Source organism: Myotis brandtii, unplaced genomic scaffold, assembly GCF_000412655.1.
Source record: "Myotis brandtii unplaced genomic scaffold, ASM41265v1 scaffold48, whole genome shotgun sequence".
NCBI lineage: Eukaryota > Metazoa > Chordata > Mammalia > Chiroptera > Vespertilionidae > Myotis > Myotis brandtii.
The window spans coordinates 6,849,945-6,855,715 of record NW_005368341.1 but is presented as its reverse complement, the minus strand read 5'-3'; the positions used below and the strand labels follow the sequence as shown (position 1 = coordinate 6,855,715).

At 39.4% G+C, this 5,771-nt stretch overlaps 1 protein-coding gene across 1 annotated transcript in view; it reads left to right on the top strand.

Annotated features, from left to right (window-relative positions):
• GATAD1 (GATA zinc finger domain containing 1) overlaps nt 1-5,771 on the top strand; it is a 17,490-nt gene that overhangs the window by 140 nt on the left and 11,579 nt on the right. The window lies entirely within an intron of this gene.

The window sequence follows — 5,771 nt, the reverse complement described above, 5'->3', positions numbered from 1 at the left end:
GGGGTGGGGAGGAGGGGCTGGGAGCAGACACTTACTGACTTAGAACTACATGCCAAGCACAGAAACTGATCACATCTCCACACGGCCCTGAGTGGGCAACACCATCCTCACTTTGCAGAGGGGCTGAGCTGCATGAAGAGGTTCGGTTGCTGGTCCTTGAGCCGGTACTATCCACTCTACACCACCACCTCCAGCTAGGAGACAACTTTGAGGGCCAAAAGCTGCCTTCATTTCCTTTTCCATTTGATACTTTCTCCTTCCCGCCTCCTCCTTTTTCTCTTCTTTTTCTGCATTCTTCTTGTAATTAAATTTTAAAATGCATGCACGTGTCAAAACATTTTTAAACAATACAAAATAGTGCAAAGTGAAAATTGAAAGTCTCCCTTCCTCACCACCTCTGTTGCCATCAATTGTCAAGTTCTTTGTCTAAATGACTAAAAATATGTACCCATCACATACATGGAGCTTTTAAATTTACATAAAATGATCATATTCTATAAACTATTCTGTAAATTGCTTTTTTCCCTTTTAAAAAAGCTATTGTAAAGTGTAATTGATATATAACATTAATTACTTTCAGGTGTACAACATAATGGTTTGCTATTTGTTGTTGTTTTTTTAATATATATATATTTTTTATTTCAGAGAGGAAGGGAGAGGAAGAGAGAGATAGAAACAACAATGATGAGAGGGAATCATTGATTGGCTGCCTCCTGCACATTGGACTAAGCCCGCAACCCAGGCATGTGCCCTTGATCGGAATTGAACCTGGGACCCTTCAGTCCGCAGGCCAACACTTTATCCACTGCGCCAAACCGGCTAGGGCATGGTTTGCTATTTGTATAGATTGTGAAGTGATCACACATAAGTGCAGTTAACATTCATTACCATATATAGTTACAAAATTTTCTTGTGATGAGAACTTATAAGATCTACTCTTTTAGCAACTTTTAAATATGCAATGCAGTATTGTAACTATAGTCACCATGCCCTTGGCATCCCCTTGACTTGTTTATTTTATAACTGGAAGTTTATACCTCTTGACCCCCTTCACCCATTTTGCCCAACCCCCACCCCTGGCAACCATCAGTCTGTTCTCTGTATCTATGAGCTTGGTTATTTGTGTTAGGTTTGTTTGGGGTTTTTTGTTTGTTTGTTTGTTTTTGAGATTCCACATATAAGTGAGATTATATGGTATTGTCTTTCTCAGTCTGACTTATCTAACTTAGCATAATGTCCTCAAGGCACATCCATGATGTCCTAAACGGCAAGATGTCTTTCATTTTTTATGACTGGAACCTCCATACAGTTTTCCATAGTGTTTGCACTAATTTACATTCCCACCAACAGTGCACAAGGTTTCCTTTTCTTAACATCCTCACCAACACGTATATCTTTTTTTTTTTTTAATAATAGCCATCCTAAAAGATATGAGGAGCTATCTCATTGCGGTCTTTGATTTGCATTTCCCTGATGATTAGGGATGTAGATCATCTTTTAATGTGCCTGTTGACCAGCTGTATGTCTTCTTTGGAAAGATGTCTATTCAGATCCTATGCTCATTTTTAAAAAATCAGATTGTTTTTTTGCTATTGAGTTGCATGAATTCTTCATATATTTTGAATATTAACCCCTTACCAAATAAATGATTTGCAAAACATTTTCTCCTGTTTGGTAACCTACCCATCTTGTGGATGGTTTTCTTTGCTGTGCAGAAGTTTTTTTATTTACCTTTGCTTTTGGTATCAGTTTTTTAAAAAAATCATTGCCAAGACTGATATCAAGGAGCTTACCACATATATTTTCTTCTAGGAGTTTTATGGTTTAGGTCTTACATTCAAAATTTTAGTTCATTTTTGAGTTAATTGTTGTTTTTTTGTAGGAGGTGGTGGTCCAGTTTCATTCTTTTGCATGGGGCTGTCCAGTTTTCCTGACATCATTTATAGAAGAAATTGTCCTTTCTTCATTGTATATTCTTGGTTCCTTTGCCATAAATTAACTGACCATATGTATATACATGGGTTTATTTCTGGGCTATTCTGATCCATTGATCTATGTGTCTGTTTTTATGCCAATATCATACTGTTCTGATTACTATGGTTTTGTAATGTAGTTTGAAATCAGGGAGATGACGCCTCCAGCTTTGTTGTTCTTTCTCAAGATTGCTTTGGCTATTTGGGGTATTTTGTGGTTCCATACAAATTTTAGGATTGTTGGTTCTATTTCTCTGAAAAATGCCATTGAAATTTTTATAGGGATTGCATTGAATCTATATATTGCTTTTGGTAGCATGGACATTTTAACAATATCAATATTTTCAATCCATGAGCACATTTCATTAATGTCTCCTAGTTTTCAATGTAATTTTCTCACTTCCTTGGTTAAATTTATGGCTATCTCCCCTCTTAATTATATCTGACATCTTTTCATATCAGCACATGTAAGAGCCTTGAATAGTTTCCTGTATCACTCAGAATAAAATCCCAAATCCTTACATCGGTTGACATAACCTTGATGCCAAAGTCTGACAAAGATATTACAAGAAAAAAAGATTATACACCCATCTCGCTCATGAACAGACATGCAAAAATCTTAAAATATTAGTTAACCAAATCCAGCAATGTGTGAAAAGAATAGCACATCACAATCATGTTGGATTCATTCCAGGAATTTCAATGTTAATTTAACATTCAGAAATCTGTATAATCTGTAAGTTAATAGATAAAGAAAAAAAAGGATTATGCTCATCTCATAGAGAAAAATATTTTGTAGGGAGCAGCTAGGGTCAAGCCTTGGGTTGACCTGTGGCAGGGCCACAAACAAGTCCCAGCCTGGAGGGCAGAGCTCTCCTAGCATAATTAAGCCTGACCTTGTAGCCCTCCCTAATTTCTTCCGTAGATAATGTGGGCTGTGGGAGGTGCAGCAAGTATTGCCAAAACAAGAACATTTCTATACATGTTAATCTACCCTTGTTTTAATCAGACTATAAAATAAAGCATTGGCTTGCAGGCTGGGTCTTTTGTGTCCTCATCCAGGCACAGGAGATCCACTGAGCCCCAGCTGTATTCTCTTGTCTGTCTTTTCTTCAATCCTTCACCACCCCTCCTCAGGTTCACCCTTGGCTGTGCTGGCACAGCACACTATTTGATAAAATTCTACATTTGTGACAAAAATAGGAATAGAAGGGAACTTCCTTAACCTGACAAAGGGAATCTACAAAATCTATGGTGTTAGAAGTCATGCTAGTGGACCTCTCTGTGTATAGGGCAAGTGCAAGGGGACTCCTCTTATGGTAGTAATGTTCTATTTCTTAATTTGGTTGCTCAAGTGTGGTTACTTTGTGATAAGTTGTGCAGGAATGAATTGGATACTTTACAGTATGTGTATTATACTTCATTTTAAAAGGTTGTAAAAATTTTTACAAGGAAAAAAATGTAGTTCTTCCGAAGGGTAGAGGGTATGACCAGGGAGCTGTCAAGAACAGAAGATGGTGATCAGTGGGATGAGGGGAAATGAAGAAAAGGGGATGCTGGGTGGTTATGCAGGTGGCTATTTACCCCACCCAGGATGCGTCCTTTGGTGGAGAGGAAGTTGCTGAACCAGGGGCCTCACCAGGAAAAGGAATCTCTCCTCAGCCTCACTTGGTAAAGTTGTGGTTGCATATCTGTGTCCGGGGTCCTGGGGTTTGGGGACTTGATGTTTTTGGAGAGGAGATCAGATGCAGAGGGGGATACATTACCAGGAGAAAGAAATTAGGGAGCATGAAAGTGCATACCTAGATGCCCCTCACAGAGTGCATCGTTCTAAAATAAGGGAACAGCATTCTTTACCTATTCTCCTCAACCACTTTTACAGTTGATCTTAATCCCCATAACAGCCCTGGAGAGTAGTTAACATTCTGTTTTACTGTTGGGGAAACCTTGACTCAGAGAGAGGATGACCGAGCCACAGCCCGGCCCCAGGGCTGCTCTAAAGGCCTGTCCAGATATGACACCAAGAGCAGCCACCGTGTTGGCAGCCAGTCCACATCATGGCTCCTCTGTTGATCAGCTAACAGTAAAACAGGAACATTAATATCTTGTTCTACGGGGGTCATAAGCACTGAGATTTCATGACGTCATAGGCATTCAACCCATTGGCCTTTCCCCTCTCCCACTCAGCCCACACCACCAACACATTCATCAAGACCTCGCCAAAAACATCAAGTCCCCAAACCCCAGGACAGAGATATGCAACCACAACTTTACCAAGTGAAGCTGAGGAGAGATTCTTTTTCCTGGTGGGGCTGGCTTTTCATCATGACTTTGTCCTGAGCCACCTGTTATAGATTGTGGTCCAGGGAGGTCCAAGACCCTTGCAGGGAGCCCTTGGGGTCAAAACAGGTTCCCAACAGTGCTAAGCCACTTACTTGCCTTTCCACTCTCATTGCATACTGTTCAGAGGGCTACAGGCCATATGATGACATCACCCAAGTATGATGACATCACTCAATGGTTAATAAATGTGTGCTTTGCCCTGGCTGGTTTGGCTCAGTGGATAGAGTGTCAGCCTGCGGACTGAAGGGTCCCAGGTTCGATTCTGGTCGGGGGCACATGCCTGGGTTGCAGGCTCGATTCCCAGTTGGGGGCCTGCAGGGGGCAGCTGATCAATGATTCTCTCTCATTATTGATGTTTCTATCTCTCTCTCCCTCTCCCTTTCTCTCTGAAATCAATAAAAATATATTAAAAAAATAAATGTGTGCTTGGCATCTTAGGCTGAAATGTCTATTTCAACTCCCAACACATAAATGTCCATGGATATATAATCCATATAAACAAAAATACTTGGGGGTCTAAATTATAATATAATTACGAAATTACTATCACAAAAGTCCCCATTTCCCCCGCCTTTACGCACCTCCACCCAGCCCCCCCTTCCCTCTGGCTATCACCAACTGTTGTCCCTGTGTCTATGGGTTATGTATATATGTTCTTTGGCTAGTCTCTTCACCTTCTTTCATCCAGTCTCCCCCTCCTGCCCCCCTTGACAGCTGTCAGTCTGTTCCATGTATCCATGCCTCTGTTTTTATTTTGTTCCTTGGTTTATTTTCTTCATTAGAGTCCAAATATAAGTGGGATCATATGGTATCTGTCTTTCTCTGACTGGCTTATTTCACTTAGCACAATAATCTCCAGATCCATCCATGACATTGCAAAAGGTACAATTTCCTTCTTTTCTACAGCTGTGTAGTCCTATATCCTTTTGGAATAATATGCGGTGGGCATGTATGTTTGTATGTATTCATCATACAGGCATAATAGTGCAAAAGTATTAGTGTTGTAAATATCCAACAGTAAAGAATTGGTTATACATCCATATCTTAGACTATTCTGTAGTTAATTAAATTGTGCAAAAGGTTAATATTTAATAGTACTTTAACATATTTATGATTTATTTCTATATAATAAATTGAGCAATAAGATATATATGACATAATACATATAGCTATATGTACTTAAAAATAGACTGGCAGGGTATGCAGTGATTATTCTTTTGGTTGTGGAGTAATGGGTGTATTTGTAAGAATTCTTTTGACTACCTGTGACAGAATGCTTAACTAAAAGATACTTAACTAAAATAATATTTAATTGCCCTACATAACTGAAAAGTCCAGGAGTAAGTTTGCTTCATAGCAAAGGTGGGTCCAGAGATGAAAACAATGTGAGAAAGACTTTATATTTCTCCACAACTCAGCTCTTGTGTTGCTGCAATATGTGTTTTCTTTTATTTG